General features: G+C 47.9%; 1 protein-coding gene across 2 annotated transcripts in view; it reads left to right on the plus strand.

Moving 5' to 3' along the window:
- Positions 1-25,521, plus strand: part of HIVEP3 (HIVEP zinc finger 3) — a 424,058-nt gene that overhangs the window by 342,438 nt on the left and 56,099 nt on the right. For both annotated transcript variants that reach the window (XM_080655002.1, XM_080655003.1), the window contains exon 4: positions 5,562-5,755. The gene's annotated coding sequence lies outside the window, so the exon portion shown is untranslated. The remainder of the gene's footprint in view (positions 1-5,561; positions 5,756-25,521) is intronic.

Genomic DNA, 25,521 nt, shown 5'->3' on the forward strand with positions numbered 1-25,521 from the left:
CTGTGGGGAGGGACTGCAGGAGGTTGGCCAGCGGTGGGAGGTTGGCTGTGGGAGTGCACTAACCACCAGGGGGCAGCTCCTACATTGGGCATCTGCCCCCTGGTGGTCAGTGCACATCATAGCTACTGGCTGGTCATCAGGTCGTAAAAGTTACTTAGGCTTTTATATATATAGATTATGGGTACTGACCCTGTTTTATGTATGTTGCAAATATCTTTATATGGTTTGTCATTTGCTTTGGAACTGTTGATGGGACCTTTTGATATATGTAGCACTGAACATCTTCATGTAGTGAAATGTATTAGCCTTTTTCTGTAAGAACAATGAGATCCAGTTCAGGCTTTGAAAGTTACTTTGCAACATTAAATCATAATAATATTCTAATAGTTCTGGCATTTTGTGGATTTGCTTATATGTCTTATTTATATCTTTAACCCAAATAAATTTCTGTTTGAATGTGGTGCTTGTACTATATTTAAAATAGGATCCTCCATCCTCTCACTCTGTATGCCATTTTGTCATACCTGCTTGTTTATCTGCTGCTCATCTCCCCTTGCTAGACCCTCAGCTCCACCAAGGCCCGGACCTTTTCTGTTCTGTTTACGGCTGTGCCCAGAGCAGTGTCTTATACATAGTAGGTACCTAACAAATTATTTGTTGAATGAATAGACAGAGAGTGGTCACAGCTCTCCTATTGAAATAATCCATTCTTTCTCTGGTAATTTGGAATTCCTTCTTTGACAGCCCGTTCTGTGTCTTCTATCATTATTGGTCTATTTAGGTTTTTTTCCTCTTCTTCAGTTTTTACAATTTATGATTTTCTAGAAAATCATCACATTTCAAATTCTTTGATATCAGGTATGTATCAAATTCTCTTAAATTTTAAAAGATGTTCATAGGCGTGTTTCCATTACCTTTGTTAATGGTTATTTGTGGTTTTGCCCTCTGCTGCTAATCAGATTAGCCAGAGGTTTGTCCATTCTGTTGGTCACAGAGAACCAGTTTTCAGCTTAATATTTCTGTTATTGCAGCTGCTGGACTTTTCTCATTATCATGTGTTTTTGTTTTCAACTTTATTCATTTCTTCCTTCTAGGTCATTTTTGTTTAATTTATTCTTTTTCAGCTTCTTGGTTTAGATGCTTAATTCACTGAGTTTCAACCTTATTTTATCATAAAAGCATTTAAGGTTTGTTTGTGTGGTTTTTTATTTTCCTTTAAATGAAGCTTTGATTACATTCCACAGATTTTTAAAAGTAGGGTTCTCACTGTTGGGCATTTACACATATTCTACAATCTCAGTCTTGCTGTCCTATTTGACTCAAGGGTTACTTAGAAAAGCATTTTTAAGTTGTCATGGACATAGGTTACTTTTTTTTACTTGTTCGTTTCTAATTCTACTGCACTGAGAACTGAGACTGTGGTGTATGTATAGGAATTTGAGATTTTCTTGGCATCTAGTACAAGGACGTTTGAGAAAAGGGCATTTTCTCTGTTCTTGAGTGCATATGAAGTTAGGCTTACTAACTACCTTAAAATCCTCCACAGTTTTCATTGGAGGTTACTTGCACCATCAAATCTTGAGTAATGTGCTCAGCCTGCACTGTTGTTTTGCCTTCTTCTGGTTTTGAGAAAGTATTATTTCATATGTTTTATGGGTCTCTTGTCCAGGGTGAAGGTAAAGGTTCATGATATTTGTATCTTCCTGGAAAAATAGACGTAGCAATGTCAAATGCCCCTTTTTATTTTATCTGACACTTTTGCATTTTGGCTGGTATTAACATTGACTTTCCTGCCTTCTTTTTGTCACCGTTTTGGCTATTTCACACTTTGCCATTTCTTTGCTTTTGAACCTTCCCGTGTCAATTTGCTTTAACTGCATCACTTCCAAACAGTGTGTGGCTGGGGGTGTAGAGTGATTTAATTTATTCACATTCTTGTGTTTATTGATGTGTGTGGACTTTATCTTATTTCGTGTCTTTTTTTTTAATGATACTTTTTTCATTCCTGTCTAGTTTTCCCTTTCCTAACTCTTGCTGAATTACTTGACTTTTCTTTGTTTCTCCCCTCCCTTCCCCACACACAGTGGCTGAAAAGGCCTGTCACTTATTTTTCTTCTAGAAATGGTTACCCTTAAATGAAAAATTAAAGCCCATACTTCTCCATTAATGTTAAGAATTAAATGGTGTCTATTTCCCAACAAGATGAGACCATTATTATCCACATTTGTTTAGATCTGACTGTACATGTTTCTACTTTTATTGTTCATCACTGTTTCCTGTGTATCCTGTCTTGCCCTTTCTTGAATGACTTATTCTGATACAGCTTTTATTTGGTTGGAGTAATTCCTTGAGTAATTTTGTTAAGATAAGTGGGTGGCATACTATTTTTAGTACTTCTCTCTTTGGCTTTGAGACTTGGCTGAGTAATGGATCTCGGGGTTTAACTCTTTTTCCTCAGAGCTCTGTAGTCTTTGCTCTGTTGCCCTCTAGCAGTAGGTGATACGATGTCAAGTCCAATGTCAATTTGATTCTCAAAGTTTTTGTAGAGACCGTCAGAGATGAAGCTAAGTTTATTGCTCTCCATGGAGCTGGAACCTTATGTTGGAGGAACAGGGTGAGGTGGGGATTTGCTGATTGGAAGTCCCTAAAATGGGGTATGTGGGAGTGGTGGAAAAAAGGAGGAGGAATTTTTAAGGCAAAGCAAGGAATTCAATCAATTCACACTTTTTTAAAATCCTCAATGGAGGATATGTTTATTGATTCTTAGAGAGAGAGGAGGGGAGAGAGAGAGACAGACAGAGAGAGAGAGAGAGAGACATCAATGTGAGAAACACTGATTGGTTGCCTCCTGTACAAACCATGACCAGGGATTAAACTCACAACCTAGGTATGTGTCCTGACTTGTAATCAAACCCACAACCTTTGGTGTGCAGGACCATGCTCCAACCAGCTGAGGCAGGGCACAAACTATTGATTGAAGAGCTAATGGGTCTTCAGAAGGTTTCTGTAACATACAATCAAGCCGTTTCCAGGACTAGTCTCCTGGAAAAGGAAAGGCATGCTAATGAAGGCAGTGTGAGGTTAGGTGATTACTATTCTCCCTCCCCACCCCACTTTAGTTTCTTTGGAAACTTGAGGATTCACTCATTATCCTTGGATTTTAGGGGTTCCATCAGCCTGCCCTGCCCTAGCTCCTGCTGCCTCTGAGGGAGCCTCCTGGGTATTTGGCAGCTGGGCCCTGCCCTGCCCTTGTTGGGCGAGGCTGGCTTAGCTCTAATTAGAATTTCTGTCACTGCCACCCGTCTGCTTTCCCTCAGACTTGCTGACCAACTGGTGCTACTATGGGTCTGTTCTTCTTCTACATTTCTCTCTATTTCAGCAGGGTTTGGAGAAGAGGTAAACAAATGGGCTCAGTTTCCCGTGTGGAGCCTCGGGTGTGTGTACCTTTTCAGGGTGGTGGGGATACAGGCATGTCCACCACCTCTCCCACCTGCCACTGGAAGCCAGGCGTGGCATTCAGGTGATTCTGGCCTCCCTCATGGGTGGGAGAGCAGTGGCTCCCTCCCTCCACCTCATCCCATCTTCTCCTTGAGCCACCCCCTGGTCTGACTGCATTACCTCACCGACTAAAACAATTCAGTGACCTCACTCCAGTGTAAGATCAAGTCCAGGCTAACTCATATATCAAGTTCTTCCCTGGCCAACTCTCCCCTTGTGAGCTACCACTGCCCCTCACCTCCTGCCGGTGGACAGCAGGCACTTCTTAAACATTTGGCCAGTTTGGGGTCTCCTGTCTACTTACAGGGCTCCCTTTGTTTGAAATAGCCTCTTTTCTTTCTGTCACATGCTCAGGTGCCATCTGAATGGACTGCTCTCTTCTTTCTGCCTTCGCCATGGGGTAGCTTAGAGCCAGGGACACTGGAATGCACCTCGTGACCCCTGACCCCTAATGTGATCCCTTTGAAGGTAGGGGCTGAATCTTTGCTGTCTCGTATTCTCAGCAGCTGTCACCAGGCCTGGCCCAAATAAGCTGTTAAATGAATGAATAACCGAATTAGTTTCTAAAGAGAAATGCCCTACCCTGACTGTGTGTGAGGCATCATACCAGGCTCTAGGGGTGGGGGGTGAGTCAGATCGACCCCGCCAAGCTGTGTGCATCCACACGGGGTGCCAGACTCCTGGGGGCACTGTCGCTGATCTCGAAAGGCACAGCAGCTATGTTCTGGGTGCTCCAGGGAGTCGGGACCTGAGTCCAGTTTCTGGGAGCTGAGTGTGTCTTGAGGGAGGAAGGGCAGGATTTGGCCGGGTGGTTATAGACATGGCCGTCGGGGGAGGGAGTAGCATTTTATCAAAGGCTCGGAGGTGGGAAATTATGGACTGCTTATAGAATAGCATGTTCTGAGAAGTCAGTGTTTCTCCCCTGGGAGGGATCGAGCATAGACATTTTTAGTAAGAATTGAGATCGAGTGGAGAGTGTGAGGTAGGATCTGGGGAGGGTGGGAAACCGTGGAGTGTGAGGAGCTTGGCCAGCAGGATGAGGCAGTGATCAGGAGCCACGGAGCAAGTTCAGCAGCACTCTGTGGTGGCCCGCTGCTGTTTTGGCGTGTGGGTGGGACACGGCTAGCTGGGTTTGAGAGCAGCAAGTGTGGGGTAGGCAACAGAGGACTTCGATTACCCATCCATCCATAGCAATCTGTAGGCTGTGCCAGTGAAAAGTGTGGTGCCCTAGAGAAGAAAGGTGGCAATGCCCCAGGCCTGGGTGCAGGCTACTCCAGAAATAGATTGCCGGCCCACTCTGGGGCAGTGACAGTATCCGTAGCAATCACACCGGCCAGTCCACGTGCAAGGCTTGGTCCAGGCCCTCTACAGCAAGCATGTCAAACTCGCGGCCGGGGGCCGCATGACTCGTTTATTTGGCCCATGTTAGCCTCTGAGTTTGTCATGCTTGCTCTACAGGTGCTGAATCATTTAAACCTCGGAGGTACTTGCCATTCTTAGCCCCTCTTTTTCAGACACAGCAAGGCTAAGCCACATCCCAAAACTGCAGAGGTAATGAATAGAAGGGCTGGGACTTGAACCCAGGTATCCCAGCCCCAGAAGCCACATTGTCACCATCATACCACTCTGCCTCCAGCAGGCAAACCAGAGTGCAGTCCCAAGTGAGCGGTGTGGATGTGACAGACCACACCATACTCCACTGAAACAACTCGGGTTTCTCTCCTATTTCTTATTCAATCTGACAACAACCTGGCAAGTTGATTACTGAAAACTGATGCTCACTCATTCGTCCATTCATCCAGTAATTTCCCAGCTCCTGCCCTGAACCTGCCTACTCTACCGGTGAAGAGGTGGGGCTCAGGGAGGTCAGGAGGAGCTGGTATAAGGCGGCCGCCAGGCTACACTATCTTCCCTGGGGAGCTGGGGGTCTAGTCCTGCACCAAGACAAGCAGCTTGGGAGGAGCTGGGGGCCTGGGCCTCCTGTGACCAGGTAGAAATTTCTCTGTGTCTAAAGAAGTTGACCAAGCAAACTCCTTGACCATGTGTTTCAACCGCCCCTGCAGGATTCGAGACACAAACCGGGCAGCCTCGAACTAGTTCATGGAGGAGCTGCAAGAAGCACTGTCCAGGCAAGCTCTCCCTTGGAGAGGGAAGAGCAGAGCGTGAGCGAGGGCGGCGCAGGAGTGGACATGAACGCTGGTTTTCAACGAGAACAGCGTTTCAGTTTTGGTCATCGGAAGTGGTGCCTGCAGCACAGGTAAGAAATGGGCGGGCGCTGAAAATGCTCACTGGGGAGCCATTTGGGTTTTTCTTGCATAAGCTTGCTAGTATTCATCCGCTTTGAAATGTATTATTTTTGTTGTTGCTATTGCCTTCCTTCAGCCTCTGTGATAGCCAGAAGTTCTGGGGACTTCCTTGGCCAGGAGTAGAGACCTTGCGTGCAGGCACTCTTGCACTGCCTCATGCTGTGTCCCCCAAGTGTAGTCCTAGGTCCCCAGTTTCTCATTTTCCATTCTGTCCCTGGCAACAACTCCTCTCCAGGGAGCACAGCCTCGCCGCCCACCAGCCCCACTGTGTCCTGCTCTCCAGAGCTCCACCGCCTCTTTGCCTCTCCCCACACCCCTTCCATGAATGCTCTTGTCACCCACTCCCTGGTCAGAGGAGCCCAGTGGGTGCTGAAGACTGAGCACCATCTCTTCAGGGCCCACCCCTTTGTTAAGAGTTGAAAGGATGTCAGGTTCAGCGCCGTGGCTGCACATTAGAATCACCTGGAGAATTCCTTAGAAGTTCCAGTAGCAGGGCCCCAGCTCCAAAGATACTTGCTGAGCTGGCCTGGGAAGCGCCCCAGCATTAGGGTGTGTGTGTGAGTGTGAGTGTGTGCGTGATCTCCTTTTTGTTCTTCAGGTACGTGTGATGGTTTCAGGTTAGAAGTTCAGGTTAGTTGTGTGGTGTAGAAGCTCACTGGGTTGGGAATATGTCTTGAATGTTTTGTCTGGCTGTGGGTGCATCAGAATTGCCAAAGATAGGGGAGAGTGCCTGGTTTAAAAAAAAAAAAAGAAAGTTGACTCCCTGGCCCACCAATGCTCTTTGAATCAGACTGTCTGAGGGGTAAGGATACAGAGACCTGTATTTTGATTCTGATACAGCCAGGGTCTGGCCTCTAGGCCTCCTACCGGGGTCTCTGGAATGCTAGTCCTGTGGGCATGGCTCTGAGCCCCAGGGGTTGCTTCCCAGCCCTGTATGTCGTCAGCATCCCCTTCCCTCCAAGCGAAAGTTTTCTCATGGAGAGGAGAGCAGGCTTAGGCAACCCTCAGAGATGGCATCACTGTAGCCTGAACTGCGGGTGCCAGGCCCAGGCCTGTGCCCACTGGACGAGGCCATGAGCCGTGTTCTCAGCAGAGGGGAAGGAATCGTCCCCTGGACTCTGAGGAAGGCCTGGGCATTGAGCCTCATTTTGAGAGGGCTATTTGACATGGTGCTTAATAATGAAGGCTCTGGGTCTCCCCAAGCTCCAATCCCAGCCCCAGCAGCTTTCTCGCTTATAAAATAGGAAAGTTGTGGTGCCTACCTCACAGGGCTGCTATGAAATACAGGTAAGACCCCTAGAACAATGTGAGGCACACCGCAAGGGCTCCCCAAACATGAGCAGCCCTCTGATGCACAGGCAGCTGGGCCGCCACCCAGTCCTGCCAGGAGCAGGGCTGTGACGTGTCTGCCGGGCTCTGCCCTTGGGTCCCAGTGCCTGAGTTCCTGGGAGTCGGGGTGAAGAAAGGGCTGGAACTGCACGTGGGCCCTGACACTTTACAAGACTAGGTCCTGCAGAAAACCCAACGCAGCTGGTCCCATTGCCCCTTTTGTGAAAATAAGGAAAAGCATGAGGAGGTGCAGTAATTTAAAGATAGTCACACAGCTAACAAGGAACAGAGCCTCCCGTTACAAAAGACCCAGCACTTCTTCTCCACCAAGATGCTTCCTGAGGGGCCGTAACAGCTTCAAGGATGCCCCCCAGCCCCACAGGAATGTCTACATGCCATGGGCATCAATAGAGCTGGAATGAATGGGCCCCCCTTCCTCGGCATCCTGGGATGATTTCTCATGGGGCCTCAATTTAGCATTTATTTCCTCTGCACATATCACAGTTAGATCGTGGGTCTCCCCATGGGCAGTCTCAGGGCAGAGCTGGGCTTTTTCAGCTAGGGGTGCAGTGGGTACCTGAGAAACCGCTGAGGGACGCCAGCAGAGATATGGGAAAGCTGTCCTGGGCAGTGCCAAGGAGGAATCCTCCCCAGACCTGGCATGTGCCCTCCCCACTTCACTCCCAAACTGTCCTTTTGTCCACGTGGGCTCTGCCAGCTGCAGGGAAGAGTCTGTGGAGGATGGGACTGGCTCAGAGGGAAGTGAGCTGTCAGTTCCAGCAAGAATTCTGGTCCCCACCCCTTCCTGTGCTCTCCCGAGGGAATAAAAGCATCTGTGATTAATGGGATGCTGACTCAGTGCTTCTGGAGTGCCCGGCATGCATGGCCCACTGCTGGCCCAGCTTCCCCAGCCACCAGGAAGGGGCTGGAATCCACAGCACCTGAGTAAGTGGAAGGCTCAGGCCAGGTAGGTGTGCCAGCCTTCGGTGGCCTCGTAGACCCCCTGTGCTGGAGAGGCCCACTGACACCACCTGAAATGTGGAGTCAGAGCCCCCCCTTTAGTAAGGACCTCATTTCAGAATGAATGTGATTTCCGAATAAGTGACTAGAGAGCGAACCTAATTTGAAAACGGATATGAAAGTATTTTCTCAGCAGCAAAGCTCCGTGCTAGTAGTTTGCAAACTTTTAAAGTCTTAGAAGCCATTTTTTACATGTCAAATCCTGCATGGGATGCCAATGATACAAAATGGTTAAAGTGGTAGTTATTAATACACATTTATTTATAAAGTAGAAATTTTAACACCTGTTTACTATCACAGTCCATCAATAGAACAATGACTCTGATGCATGAACACATTGGAATCTCGGGTCTGGATGGGGGTGGGCAAACTACAGCCTGATCATTGTAAATTAAATGTTATTGGAGCACAGCCATGCCACTCATTCACATATTGGCTGCTCTTCAGCAGAGCAGAGTGGTTGGGACAGACTGTCCCACAAAGACAGAAATACTATTTGGCCCTTTCTGGAAGTTTGCTGGCCTGTGTTTAGATGCTGTAGCAGCTCTAACATCCAGGACTGCCTTTTTGTTTTTGTTTTGGCTGGGTTGCACAGGGTTAGGAAAATTCTAAGTCCTATCAGTAAGAGGCTGTGAATGGCAGCCGGTTCTAACGGCTTACCTGCAACCCAGGATGGTCTTCAGTTCACAGTTCTGTGGACGTTTGGGAAGGAGAAGGGAATTCTGGTTTGCATCACTGACAGTTTCAAACAACTGCTTGAATTCCTTCTTATTACAACACTCAGACAGGAAGCACACAGTCATTTATTGCATTTTTGTGATAATTCATGTAATACGTTTGCATATCGCTGAGAGCCTTAGAGAGATCTTGTTTGTGTGGTTTATGGAAGCATGTATAGTCCTGAATTTAAACAACAACGGAAAGATACCCAGTAAAGAGCTCCAACTTTTCAGCTGAAGACATATTTCAACACTGAAGTTCAAGATCTGCCCAGGCTTAGTCCGAAGCACACACCAAGCCAAGCGGCACCCCTTGGCTGTGCTCAGCGGGCACCCTGAGCCATGGACCATGATTTAAGGTGCAGGTCCATTGTTCTGAGAGGCTTTACTAGGAGTCAAACTATATTTTGGAATAAAATCTCATGTGACACTTGAGGAACCCCTGAAACACATCCACAGAACACAACTTGAAAACTGCCCCTTTGGCAGATTTTGGTGGTTCTCGTTTCTGTGCTTAAGGATAACGGAGGAGCCACGGATGCCGAGAGTGGGGAGGAGGTAGTAAAAGATGGAGGAGAGAAGTGAGGTGACCAGGAAGGGGGTGCGGGAAGCATGGAGAAGCCTCCTCGTGAGTTTCTGCCAAAGTTAAGGTGTCTCTTAACTATTGTTGATGACGTAAACGCAACTCTCTGTGGCTCCTCTAATGAGTTCCAGCCGTCGGCTTGGAAGAAGAGGTCCAGAAGAACGTGGGGAAAGTTTGAAGTATTGGAAGAGAAATGGGGTGGGGTGGAATGAGCATACAGCTAGCTTCTCATCAGTATGCAAAGGGCCTCTGCACCCACTCAACAGATCAAGGTGGGGGAAGGAGCAGGGGAGCGGAGAGGGAAGGCAGAGGTCAGCTGGGTCAGCACGCCAAGCCAGCTTTGGGCAGGAAGAGGGCACATGAGCATGGGCAACGCTTGTGAGTAACCCGGCAGGGCCCCAGGCAAGTGGTGACTGGGTTGGGCAATGTCTTTGGGCATTGGAGGCAAAGCCTACAGAGCCAGGAATAAAACCCAGGAGTCCCTCCTCCCAGGCCTCCTGCCTTCCCTCGGTGGGTGCAAGGAGGGAAGGGCGAGCCTGCTGGCTTTGAGAGGCTGTGGGCTAGAGAAGGCCTCTGGTGGATAAAAAAGCACCAGTTCTTTCTGAGGTTTTGCTGCTCACCCCATAGAATAAGAACATTTTTAGATTTTAAAGGGATGACCTCATTTTTTTTCTTATTTACATAGCCCTGTTTGTTTATCTAGTCCTTTAAAAATAGCAAGCGTGTGCTAAGCTTAGTGCTCTCTCCCACCACCACCAGCAGAGCCGCTGTGTGGGGAGAAACACGTTTTTATCTAAGAGAGGGGCAGCCTTGTTTCCCAGGACAGATGGGAGCAAAACGGGACAGGTAGGAAGTTTCGTGGTTTTTCATGTCGCTTTTCCAAAATAGCCACACTCCTGCCTCCCACTTCCTGCCTGACTCAACTCGGGGTAGATTTTCTCCTGTGGACGACTGTGTTCTGTGAATTCTCAGTGAGGCTGGTAGGGATCTGTCAACAAGCAAACATGCTCGACCCCAAAGACCTTGAGCTTGGCACTGAGTCTGCGTCCTGGCTCGGCTGCGTACCAGCTGTGTGACCTTGGGTAAGCTGCCTCACCTCTCTGTGCCTCCTCCTCTGTAAGATGGGGATAACAACAGCACCTGCAGTTGCGGTGCAGATTAAATGAGGGAATATGTGTAAAGGGCTTCCTTAGCCCAGTGAGGGCACACAGCAACTCTTAATACATTTCTTAATAAACAACTAATAGCCATACCCCACCTGGACAGTAACCTGCCTCCCTACCACCTTCCCTTCCCACTGGCTTGTCTGCTCCAGCCCGTCCCTACCTTGTCCCAGAGTGACAGGAAGATAAAACACAAATCTGATCATGCTGTCCCCTGCTTAACATTCATTAATGGCTTCCAACGCCTATAACAGGGATCGGCAGAACTTTTCCTCTCAATGGCCAGCGAGTAAATATTTTAAGCGTTGCTGGACGCACACCTCTGCTGCTGTTACGTGAAAGTAGCCACGGACAGGGTGGAAGAGAATGGCGTGGCTGTGTTCCAGTAAAACCTTATGTACAAAAACAGGCAGCGGGCTGGGTTGCCAACCCCTGACCTACAGGATGAGTCCAACTCCTTAGCTCAGCATTCCCAATCCAGCCGTTCCAGTCTCCATCCCTCTTCCTCCTCCTCCTCCCCCTGCTCCTGTGGAACTCCTCACACTTTAATCCTTCGCTCATGGTGTTCCTTCTTCCTGGATTTTTCCTTCTCAGCCTCCCGCGTGCCCCTCCCCCGTGGCTTTAGGAACCTTTGCTCTGGGATCCTGTGGTTCTGTATCTTTATTTCTCCTCTGATCAATTATGCGAGCACCCTCTGCCTTTGCCATTAGAGAGGGCGCCCCTCCAGGAAGGAATTCTGCCTTCCTCCTTTGCGTGCCCCTGGGGGAGGTGTTTAGGTTTTCACAGGTGCTCCATAAGCCTTTGTTCTTGAACACAAGAGCTGCATGAGGGATGGTGGCCTTCAGGGAGCTCGAGGTCTAGTTAGGAAGCTAGAACGAGAGCCAGCCAGGGACTCAGGTGGATACCACGGTGCATGTGACTGGGGACCAATGACAAGTGGTGCTCCTGACCTGTATAGAGGAAGGAGAAGGCATTTGGATTGGATCTTGCTTGGTGGGAAAGGGACTTTCAGAGAGAGGAGGGAGGTCAGGAAGGCCTTCTGTGCTGGGGAACTAACAGGAGGGCAGAATTGGTTCTGGGTTCAGGGCAGTGAGTGGACAGACTAGCCTGGTGAGTGCTGAGGGCCCTCCTGAGGGAGGCTGATGGGACGGACCCAGGAGTGGAAAGCAGGCTAGGGTCTGACCAGGGACTGGGGAGTATTGAGGGAATTTGGACTTCATCCTGTGAGCCAGAATTTCTCAAAGTGCGGTACACACACACACACACACACACACACACACACACACCCTGCAACACCGGTGTTTCTTTAAAACACAGATTCTGGGGCTCTGTCTCCGCCTGGAGGTTAGGAGGCTGCAGGGTTAGAGCCATGGTCTGTTAAAGAAGGCTACAGCAGGGTTGAGGGTGATGAGCATAAGCATTCTTCAGATTGATGTCCCCTGTGGGCATCACAGCCAGGCTGGGCAGAGGTGAGGCAGGAATGAATAATTCTCTCAAAGAGCAGAGGAGGATGAGGCAAGAGACTTGCCCAGGGCCACACTGTGGATTTCCTGCAGATGTGGAACTGCCTTGTTTGGAACAGGCTTCCTCACAACCTCAGGGCCTGGGTGGTCCTGGATGTCCCGCCCAGGGAAGAGGGACAGCCATGGTGAATGTCCCAGAGCTCAGCACAGCCTGGTACCCAGGGTGCTTGGTCAGTAAGCGTGTAAATGAGGGAATGGGTGGAGTGGATGGACAGATGGGTGATATGGGGGCAGAGGAGCAGGGTTCCCAGGTGGTTCTGATGTTGCGGTCCTGGGGGTGAGGAGAATAGTGGTACCAGAGGCAGAGGAGGAGAAAAGATGAGTTCGATGCCAATCGTATTGAATTTGAGAGGCCTGGGATCACTGAGCCAAGATGCTGGCAGCTGGAAATGCAGGACTGGGAGCCCCGGGGCTGGGCAGGTGATGCATGCAGCTGTGGAAGCTGCTAATAAGACAAGGTGAGAAATGCAGAGAGAGACAAGTAGGGGATTAGGAACCAAAGCCTGAGGAATGAGCACAGGCACAAGGAAGAAAGGGCTCAGGTGAAAGAGAGGATGTGCAGAGACGCGAGCAGAGTCAGGGTGAGCCGGAGCAGATCAGGAAAAGAGAAATTTGAACAGTCAGTCACCCGGTAACTCAGTCGGGCCCCTCTTTGGAAGAAACCCAACCAACCTCAAAGAAAGTGTGCCCTGGATAAAGAAAAATGTCAATCCCGATGACAAACAGAATCACGCGTTTCTGTTTGATTGAGATCTGTGCTCCCGCCAGCGCCAGTGTAGCTGCAGGTGTGGGAGAGCCAGTGAGACCTGGATCCTCCCGCCCGCCTGTCAGGACAAGCCCTGCCATTCAGTGTGTGCTTGTGCTGGTTGGCATGCGTCCTGGGATCATTTGGTTGCTCAGAACCTTCCTCTTCCTCTCCTGTGACTATCTTTTAGCTCCTTCCCCCCTTCCCATCCATCTCTCTTTCATCATTCAACAGATACGCATTATTGGAGCTAAAGTTCTGTGCAGAGGGCTTGACTGAGGTCCCCAAGCCCAGCAGGGCCTACCAGTCACCCACTGAGAGCTTTTAAATATGTGTACATTCCAGGGCTTGCAGACTCAAGGTGCCTAAACGCAGGGAGGGGCCCGCCAGGCCTGGGTTCTCGGAGCCCCATCAGAGAGCCTCTGTGGCTACCTCTGTGAATTTGCTATTGTGGAGCAGCTCTGCCTGGGCTGGACCGGAAGGTTCTGAGGCACAGGTCTGGGTGTTTCCCCCATAAGGGCCCTAAAAATATAGCATCTGGGCAGCCTCCTAGTGGCCTCCCTGGAGCCTTCAGAGCCCGTCCTTCCACTGGTCCTGCATGTGCTACCAAGCTCGTCCCCTTCCACACACACACTGTGTCACTATCGTCACCATCATCTGTCGTCAAAGAGGTGGGTCCCTAAAATCAGCCTAAACCAAGGCCCCAGGCACCATCGTCGGGGACAAAGCGTAAGAAGGCCTTGCCTCTTGGAGGTACATTCTCATGGAAGAAACAACAAACATACAGGGTGGGGCAAAAGTAGGTTTGCAGTTGTGAGTCTGTGAAACACAGTTTATGTTTGTGTTATTACTTATTACTTATTGTAGTATTTATTTGTATGACAACTGTAAAGCAACTTTTGCTCACTCCTGTGCTATCACCGTATCACCTACTGTATACTTTGGGAGAGAGTAAAGATGTGTCTATATTATCAATAAAATACATATGAAGATATTACCTTTTGTTGTGTAAAAAATGTATAGTGTGTGTCTAGATGACAGGCAGGAGGTCCTGACTGAGAAGGTGGCATCTAAGCAGACCTGGAGTGAGGGGCGAGCACTGTGTTATCTGGGGAAGTGTCTGTAAGAGGTAGGATCATGCGGGGGCGGTGGGAGTGGGGAGACAGCAAGGAGGCCAGTGTGGCTGGAGGGTTGGCGGCGGGTACGGGGGGGAGCTTAGGAGGCTGGAGAAGTGACAGGCAGAGAGTGTGCAGACAATTGAGAAGCCACTGGAGGTCTGAGCACAGTCCTGCCAAGGGCCTCTGTCTCAGGAAGGCATGGGTGTGACTAGGGAGGAGCTGAAGATAAGAACTCTGAGCCCCACCTCCTTGGATCTCTCCTGCTGCACCACTGACATCAGAATAAATTCTGCATGTGTTCTTAAAGGCCCCCCTGGCTGTGTGGAGACCGCTCTGCAGGAGGCCAAGACAGCTCTGAGACGAGCTGGAGGCTGTGCCATCCTCGGGAGGGGTAGTGTTGCACACCAGGCTGGAGGCTGTGCAGGTGGTGGGAGGTGGTTGGATTCTGGGTACATTGAAGGCAAAGTTGGTCTGACCCCTGACAGATGGGAATGCCAGGTGTTAGAGAGGAGTTTAAGAGGAGAGCCTACTGATACACTTAGTCTGCTCTCAGCCTAGTCAACCTGTCTCAGCCTCAGTTTTTTCATCTGGAAAATGGGGCAGTTGGATAGATCATTTCCAAGATTTCTTTTGGCTTGAAAACTTACTACTTCAGCTTGGTCATTGGTGGCTGTGGGGGAAAGCTTTGAGGATGTCAGATGGAACTTGTGTTTAAGAAAGGGATGCCTTAGACTAGACACACTGACAGAGGAAGGGTGGCGGGGCGGCGGGGAATGTTCCAGGCATAGGGAATGGCAGAGCACAGGCTGGGAGGCAGGACTGGGAGGCTTGTGAGTGTGATACCCAAGGAGCAATGGGCAGACACCATGGCTGGGGCCCAGGGCCTCATAGGAGGGTGCCAGGAGCTATAGGGATGGGCACGCTACGCCCTTTGGAATAAACCAGCAGGTTCGAGGCCAGAGCATTTTTTGCAAACACTGAGGCCCTCAATTTTGAGCATTTTCAGATGGACATGCTCAGGCAGGAAGGAACAAGGCTTGGCTCCTGTCCGGGGAGAGTTAACCTCCTGGCCCGGTATTGCATAACCGCAGAGTCTGCTGAGCGCAAGGAGGCTCTTCTGTGTGGCAGCCAGAGTGGCAAGGCTGGTGGCTCCGGGCTCTGGCACTGACCCGCAGCGGAACAAACAGCCCTCCCTTCCCAGATAATGGCCCTCATTGAGCATTGTGTCCATGGCCAGCGCCCAGCACAGGGCAGCTCAGCCTGGGTAAGTTTCCTCTCTTGGCTGCTTAGCAAAATATTTACACTATGCCTTTCTAGTAAGACAGTTTCTAGGAACCAGCAGGCAGAGGGAACTGGAGGAAAGCATCCCTCCCTCCTGTGACCCTGCTCCGAGCTCACATAAATGCTGCCCTACACCCAGTGCATGAGCGGGGTTAGTTGTTGAGCTAGAAGATGCGTGAAGACCTTTCTGGCTCCAAAACCATTGGCATCCTCTCTAAGTGAAGAATGTGTTTCATTTTATTGTGTGAGGGTACAATCTGGCTGGTCTTTATGATCCTGCCAAGCGCCTCCATCTCAGGAAGGCATGTGTGTGATTGGGGAGGAGTTGAAGATAAGAACTCTGAGCCCCACCTGCTTGGGTCTCTCCTGCTGCACCACTGACATCAGCATAGAATCTGCCCCTCTCTGCACATGTCTTTCAGTGGGGAGGTCACCCTAGAAGCTCTGAGCTTTATGAGGTGTCTGGACCAGCTATTGGGGACACCTAATTATGTTGTCAGAGGACCATTTGAAGAAACTAGAAAAGAGAACACTGTCCCCAACAGAGGTTGTTCTGGAGAAGAGGGGTCAGAGGTATGTCCTCCGTACAGAAGCAAAACTAGTGAGTGAAAACCACATGGACCATCCTTAGGAAGATGCCACAAATGATGTCTTTGCTTCCACCTGCAAAACAGTCTAGTCTTCAACCCAAAACACACACACCCTTGGACCCACAGTCCCACTTCTGATCATCCAACCTATAGAACAATAGCACCAGACTGTAAAGACAGTCTTTACAGTCTGGTGCTATTCCAGCAGCAATAATAATAATAATAATAATAATAATAATAATAATAATAATATCTGAGAATTTAACAGTAGGGAACATTTGAAAGTGTTATATCCAGACCAGAGTCCATCATTCAGTTTCAAAAAGAATAGGACAGCCCTGTCTCAGTTCAGAAAGGCAGTAATATGCAATGGTTAGGAACACAGGGGTGGGGACAGACTGCGGGTTTCAATCTGGATCCCAGCACTTACAAGCTGTGTTATGAGCATTTTCTGACTATCAGTCTTTTTTTTTTTTTTTTAAGTAGGGATTATAATAGCCCCTGCCCTATAGGCTTGGTGTATGTGAGGTGCTTATAACTCTACCTGGTGTATTCAAATTGCTCAAAAATGTTGACCTTTGACTTAGAAAGACTTTCCATGAGAAAAGCAAGATGTAGAGAAATGTACAGGGGTGGTTCCATTTTTATAAAAACAAAGAATGCGGCCCCCACCTTCTTGCAAACAAAGAAGAGTGATTGTTACTGCCCCGGGACATGAGTGGCCTCCTGGGAGCAGCCCCTAGGCAGACTTGATGCATGTATGGGGATGTGTGACAATGACTATGGAGGTCCCTTCCAGACCTGGGACTGTGTGACTTTGTGGATCCGTCCTGGCAATCTCAAAGTGCACCCTAGGCTGGCATTTGATCCAACAAGATAGTATGTTCTTCACAAAATCTATATGCCAAGACTAGACTGTTCTGCAGGTGGGGGCAAAGACATTGGTTGGTGGCTTGGTTTTACAGAAACACTCACTGCCCTCATGTGGTGCTCTGCCCACTCGGGTCCAGCTGGGGTTCTCCAAGTGTCTTCTCTCAGACCAGGTGGGTTTGTGTGAGCCACCCCAGCAATGTCATGGCCTGGTTTGTGATGGACTCTGCCTCGGTTGGCCTCAGTTATGTTCAGATTTACCACCCAAGTGCCACAGGCTTTGGGAGTAGAGGAGAGGTGACGAGCTGAGAAGACCCCCGTGGGGTATACCTGCCATGGAAAGCAGAGCCATTTCTTCCATGTCAGTTAGAGCTACTAGTACTTGAGATGGGGCACAGGTGCTATATTGGCAGAGAGAAAATACACTTGTTTGTGATACTAGATTTATTCATGTATTTAACAAATGTGTTTACATTTTATAAAATATTTCAAACAAACAGCAGCATCAAAATAGACAATAATATAACAAACAACAGTAAACCCACCACCTCACTTTAAGAAGATTTCAACACATAGAGATGTAAAGTACAGCATAGGGAATATAGTAAATAATATTGTAATAACTATGTATGGTGCTAGGTGGGTACTAGACTTACCGGGGGATCACTTCGTAAATTAAAATAATGTCTAATCACTATGCTGTACACCTGACACTAATATAAAATAATATTGAATGTCAATTGTCATTGACAAATTAAAAAAAGACTTCAGCAAATACAGTGGAAACCTGCATAGCCCTCCACAATCAAAAGTCCCTTCTTCACTTCTAGAGGAGACCATTGTCCTGAACTTGGTGTTAACATTCTACAGTTGTTATCTGAGCACCTATTGTGTGTCAGACAGAGTACGGGGTGCTAGCTAGATTTACCTGGGTCAGTGGTCGACAAACTCATTAGTCAACAGACTGGCAAACCGTGGCTCGCGAGCCGCAGTTTGCCGACCACTGACCTGGGTGAACAAACCAGACAAGGTTCCTGCCCTCACAGGGCTTACTGCAGGGTTAGGTGAGAACCCAGCCCCTCTCTTACACTTCTTCAGTGAGTTCCAGTCTTTGGTTATAGAGATGCTCACAGTCCATCTGGGGCAGTGACGAAGGCAGAGGGAGAAGTCTTGACAGCTACCCTGTCACTAGCCCTGTGATTTGGGGTGAGTTCCTTCTGCTCCCTGAGTTCTAGCATCTTTGTCTGTTACACGTGGGCTTTGAACTGGATGCTGCTCAAGGGACCCTCCAGTTCTATGAGCATGGGGAGTAATGGAGGAGCCTTAACCAGAGTCACCCAGGGTCGCCACCATCACTATGTCAGGAGAAAGTGAGGTGGGGCTTATGTCAAGTGCTGGAACACAAATCCCTAGTGAAACATGAGGTGATTTTAGAGGAAAACATGGATGAAATTCTTTCTTTTATTAGTAATTTATTTAATTCAATAAAACTTTGGAGTGGGCAGTTATACTGGTGATCCTTATTGCTTAGGATGAGATGATCTTTTAACAAGTCAATAGAAATTAAAATACTACATAAATAACAGTACAGATGGTATGTGTTTCTGGCAAAACTTGGCATGGTGGTCACCAAATAGCATAGTGTTTCCCAAACAAGAGCTAATGATGCAAAGGGTGGGGCCCACCTGGCATCTGAGAAGCCAGCAGAGCCAGCCCAGTGCTGGCACCCTGGAGCCCAAGACGCATTGGAGGAATGACTTAATGAATGGCTCCCTATTGAAAACAGCACAGGAGAAATTCCCTTCAGATCTTAGTGCCAAGCAGAGCTTTGCTCTTCCTGAGAACAGGTGTGTTTATCGTCAGGACACTGAGAATGTGCGATTAACTACGTTGTCCTTCTTTCTTTGGCTGCCAGGAAGCTGCACCCTGATCCCAGGGCCCAGAGCCATGTGTGGGCCCCCTAAACTACCTACCCTTGCTCATCTGGCCCTCTGGTCTGCACTTCTGTCCCATCTCCCCTGGGTTGACTTGTCATTTTTTAATGTGTGTGCTTATTTTGTTTTTGTAAACCACCTCAGATCCTCCATGGAATAAAGCAAGTTAAAATTGTTAAAAACAAAAAAACAAAAAAAAAAAACAACAACAACAAAAAGGGAATTAACTAATTAATGATGTAATCAGTTCATGCACATACTGCCTAAGACCAGAGTGTCCTTTCTTGGCTCAGCTCAGCCCATGGGACTTCCTGCTCGGTGCTGCTTCCCAGCTAGAAGGATGCCTGGGTTAGATGGAGAGGAGGGCAAAGAGATTGGGTGGCTGTTGGGGCTCTGCACCCCCAGATCTGATCCAGTCCAGCCCTGGGGACCCGTACCTTCTGTTGAGGCCACCTCAGAAATGGGATTGTCCCCTCAGACTCAGAATGGCAGACCCAGCTGGTGGCTTTGACACTCCTCTCTCCCACCAGAGAATCAGGTCTGGGCTCTCTCTTCCCCCGAAGACCATGCATGTGCAGTCGCCATGTGTGACTGGTTCCACCACTAGTTCTGCGACTGGCCTCCGACCATCCTCGCTGTGTCCAGGCTCTCCCATCTGACTCCCACACTGCCAGACCCCATGCTGTCCTGACAGCTTATGGCTGCCCATGACCCTACAGGCAGTGCGGCCTCAGATCCCTGGGGGCCAGGGTGCTTGAGATACATCCTGAAATGCTGATTTTCTTAAAACAAATGACTAAAGACATTATACCAAGTGAAAGAAGCCAGACACAAAAAAAAAACACATATTGTATGATTCCATTTATATAAAATTAGAGGCCCAGTGCATGGATTCGTGCACAGGTGGGGTCCCTCGGCCTGGCCTGCGGGAATCAGGCTGAAACCAGCTCTCCAACATCCCCCAAGGGGTCCCGGATTGCGAGAGGGCAGTTCTCAGGTGATGCACCCCGTAATCAGGCTCCCTCCTCTCTGGTTCATGTGTGTTGCCTGAGAACCGCAGCTGCCAAGTCACCACAGCTAGGCAGCTCCTGCATTGAGCGTCTGCCCCCTGGTGGTCATTGTGCGTCATAGCTACCGGTCAGATGGTTGAATGGTCTGACAGTCACTTAGGCTTTTATATATATAGATGTCCAGAATAGGCAAATCCATAGAGACAGACAATACATAAGTTGGTTGTTGCCAGGAGCTGAGGATAGGGAATCTGCATGACTGCTAATGGACACTGGGTTTCTTTTCAGAGTGATGAAATGTTCTGGAATCAGAGAATGATGATGGTTGCACAACTTTGTCAATATTCTGAAATCCACTCCATTATACATTTAGAGGAGTGAATTTTATTATCTGTGAATTATACTAGACACCATCTAATATAGCAGTTTCCATAAGTTAGGCTTATGAGAGAGACACTCAAAATTTAGAAAATCCTATTTATTAACAGATTCTCTAGTTTTGGAAATTAATGTATCCCCTTTTCCAGGAAGGAATTTAAGTGGCTTCTGTAAACTATCCACTAACTAAGGTTTTTCATAATTAAAATTTCATTCATTCACTCACAAACACCCATGGTGCTACAGTGGGGCAGGCACAGAAAATGTGAAGGCGATAAAAGCCTCTGCTGTCTAACATCTGTAGGTGGAGATATGGTGGGTGAAACCATCAGTACAGCGTCGGAGCCCAGCCTCGAGCACACAGTAAGCAGTCACGATTGGCAGCTGTCATTGCCACAGAGAGGGGGCTCTGAGTGACTTGGGCAGGAAAGCAGGGGTGTGATCCCATTGGGAAAGAGAGATCATTCACTTGAGCTGCAACCTGCTGGGGAACCCATTGGGAGAGGATCTAGAACAGGGGTGGGCAAACTTTTTGACTCGAGGGCCACAATGGGTTCTTAAACTGGACCGGAGGGCCGGAACAAAAGCATGGATGGAGTGTTTGTGTGAACTAATATAAATTCAAAGTAAAGGAGCGGAGGGGAGAGCAAGAGAACCGGATAGAACAGCCGGATCCGGCCCACGGGCCGTAGTTTGCCCACGGCTGATCTAGAATGTTAGGAGGATTTAGAATTCTCAGGTAGGGAGTGGGAGTCTCGAGGTGAGGGAGCAGGGCTGTGCCTTGCCTGGCATCCAGGGAGAGGACTCAGCCAGCACTTGGCTGCCCTCCACCTCTCCCTCCACAGGGCAGCCCTGTATTCCCCACTTCTCTTCTCACTGCCCCAGAGCCTCTGGGGACTATATCCTGGGGGGAGGGGCTGGATTTACCCTGCTGGACTGGCAAGGACAACTAGCAGAGGCTGCCTCCTGTCTTCAGGACGAAGAAGAAATGCCATTGGGTTTTCTGAGGTTCTGGGAGAAGGAAAAATACACCAGGATTTCAGGCTCTCAAGATCCCACCTCTGCCCATCTTCTCAGGGGTAAAGATGGAGGTGGGGGTGGAGGCAGGCATCGCATGCTCTGGAGGGAGTTGCTGTAGGAGGGTGATTCTAGGCCTTGGCGAATTCTTTTTTTATGTCAACGTATCCCTCCTGAGTTCAGGACATCATATTTGCCGGGGCTAAGGATGGGGCATGAAGACAGAAATTAGTCTGATCCTGGGTGCAAACTCAGGAAGCAAGGTCTCCTCGAGAAGCACACCTGGTGAATCAGCCCCACACCTCTCTGAACATCTGTCTCCTCTTCTGCAAAATTAGATGATAAAGCCCTTCCCCGAGGGCTGTGGTGAGAAACTGTTTAATGGTGAAGCGCTGTTCAGACATTGTGCTTACCGTCTGAGGGGGGAGATGGAGCATGAACAGTAGGTCCTCTCCGCAGGGAAGAACCTGGTCAATTAGATGAAACTGACTGTGAAGGCCTTTAGTGAGCTGTAATCATGCACGCATGCCAGGTGCCAGTAAGAGTATTAGTATTATCTGCATAGTGGTTTAACTGAATCCCAGGATAAAGGTTCTATCTGGGACCTTGGAGGCCCCAGGGAGAAGTTGGTAGGGTGATAAGTAGGATTTGACTAGACAAAGAAAAGGGGGACCAGGCATCAGGGCCAAGGGAGGGACATGGCTAAGAGGCAGGAATGGAGGGGAGGAGTTGGGGCACAGGTGGGAGGCAGTGGGAAGAAGCCGGCTGGGAGGCTAGAGAGCGGGTCACAGGGTGGGATATTCAGCCAGGCAGAAGGGTAAGGTCAGGTCAGTCCTGGAGAAAAAGCCCGGAATGTCAAGAAGCAGGAGTCATATCCACTCAGTCCTAGTAGGAAAGTTCAGTAAGGCCCAGCATCAAGCTTGGGGTAAGGAGACCTGGGACAGCTGGTGAACTCAGGCTGGGTAGCAAAGCTTCCAGAATATCAAGGTGGGTAAGGTTCTCAGAGCCCAACTGTGGTCAACACCCTTTTTCAAATATGAGAGCAGGTAGCACAGGGGGGTCGCGAAGTGGGTGCAAAGGCCAAGTCTCCAGATTCCAGGCTGGGGTCCACGCCCTACACCTGGAGCAAAGTTCCAGTGTTTCCTTGATTATTTATGCAGGTGCCACCCATGGAGGTCACATGGGGAGGTAGTCAGGAGCATACACTCTGGACCACATGCCTGCCCTGACTCCCAGCCCCCCTTATTGAATGTATGTCCCTGGGCAAGTCGTGTGCTCTTCATTTGTCAAATGTGCACTGAGTCACAATGCAGTGATTTCCTTACTGCAGAGCACAAGTGCCCACCTCCACGTCTTCCCTGGGAATTCTTAGATGACAGAGAAAGCCTTTTGGAAGGATGACATCATGATCTTGGAAAACAAGACAGAATGCCATCTGTGGACTGAAAATGCTAGTAAATCTTAGGAAGCAAGGAAGCCCATGAAATTGCAGTAGCAGGGAAATCAGAGCAGAGGTCACTGCAGCCCAGTGTCTGACCCCAGAGGCCTAAGTGATTTCTATCCCATAAATGCCAAGCGTAGTTCAAGCTGAGAGCCAACAAAACAAAGGACAGGAAGGGGATGCCAGGGTTACAGCCTCTCTTAAAGAACTTTTCCGAAGAGCAAGTACAGTTCAACCCCTCTCACTTTCTATAGGCAGGCAGCCAGTGGCAGGCCAAATCCCAGTAAATGCTAAGGAAAGGAACAAGCTAGCGTCTGAGAGAGGAGCCCAGCTGAGGGAGATCCAGGCCTCCCAGCTACTTGGCATGGTGGCGGGGAGCAAGCAGGGAGGCACAGGCAGTTCTGCCTCCGGTGAAGTCTACCACTATGTCCACCAAGGAGGAAAGCCCTTCTTTTGGCAGTTGCAGGAGTCCCCTGGCCAGCTCCCTCTCCACAGCCCTACAGGGAGCTCATAATGCTTTACCCTCGTACACAGAACTCTCCCACGGGATGGGCTCATGATTGCACCATCATATTTAAGGGCAACCCTTTCAGAAAAATAGACCAAAGACTTCACAGAAAGCCCTATCCAGTTCATTCTTTCATCGGTATCTTTTTTCTCTTCTGTAGTGATGGATGTTAACTGAGTACCACCCAGCTGAAGACTTCGTTTCCTGGGCTTCCTATCAACTAGGTGTGGTCTGTGGCTGGTGTGAACTCAAATCATATATACAACTCCAGGTCTTGCCCTCCCCTTTCTCTTTCCTGTTGATCAGGATGTGGGTGTGATGGTGGGAGATGGAAGCCAAATGCTGTGGATGACAGAAGAGTAAGATCAAAGATACCCATGCTGTGAAGCCACCATATCAGCCCATGGCCACGTACGCTCAGACTGTTACACAAGACAAATAAACTCTGTCTCATCTAAGCCACTCTTGCAGTCAGGTCATTGTTACAGGAGATAGAACCTGCATCCTAACACACGTACTAATTTCACAGCATAGTCCTTCACTCTTAAATATGTATGGACAACCAGGATCACCAAACATTAGCAGAAAACCAGCAGCAGAAAGAGAAGGCCTAAGATGGGAACAAAGAAAAAGAGAGTTTACAAAAGGAAACAGCTCAAATATAAGAAAACCCTAAAATAAATTATCATTAGTATCTTCAACAATAATTGATATTATTTCATTTAATAGAATGCAGTTCCTATGAAGATAGAATAATCAGAGAAAAGAAAATAATTATTGAAATTTAAAAATATGACTCCTGAAAAAAAAATTAGTGGATGAACCGAGTGATACAATGGATATGGATGAAGACAGATTGGTGATCTAGACATTAAAACTAAGAAAATATCCCAGAATATAGAGTAAAACTTCAAAGAGAAAAAAATTAATGCCCATGGAGGATAGGTCCAGAAGCTTCAGTATCCATCAAATAGAGATCTAGAAGCAGAGACCAGACAATGACCGAGGGAGATGGAGGGGTAGAAATAGACAAAGATATAACAAAAGAAATTCTCCCTCAGTTAAAGAAAGACACATGGATTGTAAAATTGAAAGAGCACATGAAATTAGGACAGAATTAGTGAAAAGGAAATTTAGACCCATTTTGTTAAAATTTCAGAACATCAAGGATAAAAAATAAAAAACTTCCAGAGAGAATCAAAACTTACATCAGAATTTCTCATCAGCAACATAAGAAGCCCAGGACAGTGGAGCAGTGCCTTCAAACATCTGGAGGACAATGATTTTGAAATAAGAATTCTATCCCCTCAAATTTTGAAAGCAAAATAAAGACTTTTTTATATAAGAGTTCATAAAGTTTTTCACTCAGTCATCTATATTTTCTGGAAAAAAAAACAAAAAACTCTTAGAATTCTTTCTGTCAATCAAAAAAAAAAAAAAGATGATGACATGGATTCAAAAAAGAAGTAAAAGAAGCCATAAATTCTTTGTAGAAAAATTGATTGGTTGACTTTTTCCTTGTAATAAAATTTCAGTCCTGTGGAATTCATTCTAAGTAGTTTAAAAGGGAATATTATATTCACAGACATGTTATTTATTAGTTTCAATTTTTAGAATTAAATTATAGGCTATATAATTACAATATAGCAGAGAATGTAGATGTTATGAAACTTGACATTGTAAGAGTAATAATATATAAGTAACAAACTTTTGAAGATGGACGGGGAAAGGAGGTGGAAAGAAGGGAATGTGCACAAATTTCTTCTTGTTCATAGCAGGAAGTGAACAGTTGACAGATCAGGGAAGAGCAATTTAAGTCTATTATTTGAAGATGCTGAAGGCAACTACCAGAATAACCAAAAACATGTAATTTATCAAAGATGGTGAGATTGAGTGGAAGGAAGTTGGGGGAGATGGTAAATACAAAAAAAAATCCCTCAGCTTTATGGCAGAATCAGTACTGGAAAGGAATGAGGATGGTTTCAAATTCTGGGGCCTGGAAGACAGTAGACTTTGAGGAAATTAACAATTTTAAAAGAAATGGACTCCATGACCCCACCACTACTGTATCTCATCAGGGCTGGTTGCCATGCAAATACACCTGTCTTGTGACTCCAGGCATCAGATGCCTCATGACTGAGGGAAGGCTCATTCATTCACTGACAAATGTTTACAGGGAACTCATTTAAATAAACAAACCTGAAGCCTGATTTGATTCATGACCTCAGCCTCCCACCACTGTGCTCTAACACCCGACCCTCTAACCACAATGAATTACCTGCCTTCTCACATACTCAGTGTTTCCCCCGGCATCGTCATGCCTTTGCCCACATTAGTCCCCTTTTCTGCTTGGTGAAATACCATTTGTCCTTAGGAGCCCAGTGCACCATCGCTGAAGCCTACCCCCTGAGCATTCTCTTCCCTCTCCCAACCTGTATTTGGAACCTGTTTCCATCATGGCGTCTACGACATCTTATTACCTGTTTTT

The sequence above is a fragment of the Plecotus auritus genome (assembly GCF_963455305.1).
Source record: "Plecotus auritus genome assembly, chromosome: 2".
Lineage (NCBI taxonomy): Eukaryota > Metazoa > Chordata > Mammalia > Chiroptera > Vespertilionidae > Plecotus > Plecotus auritus.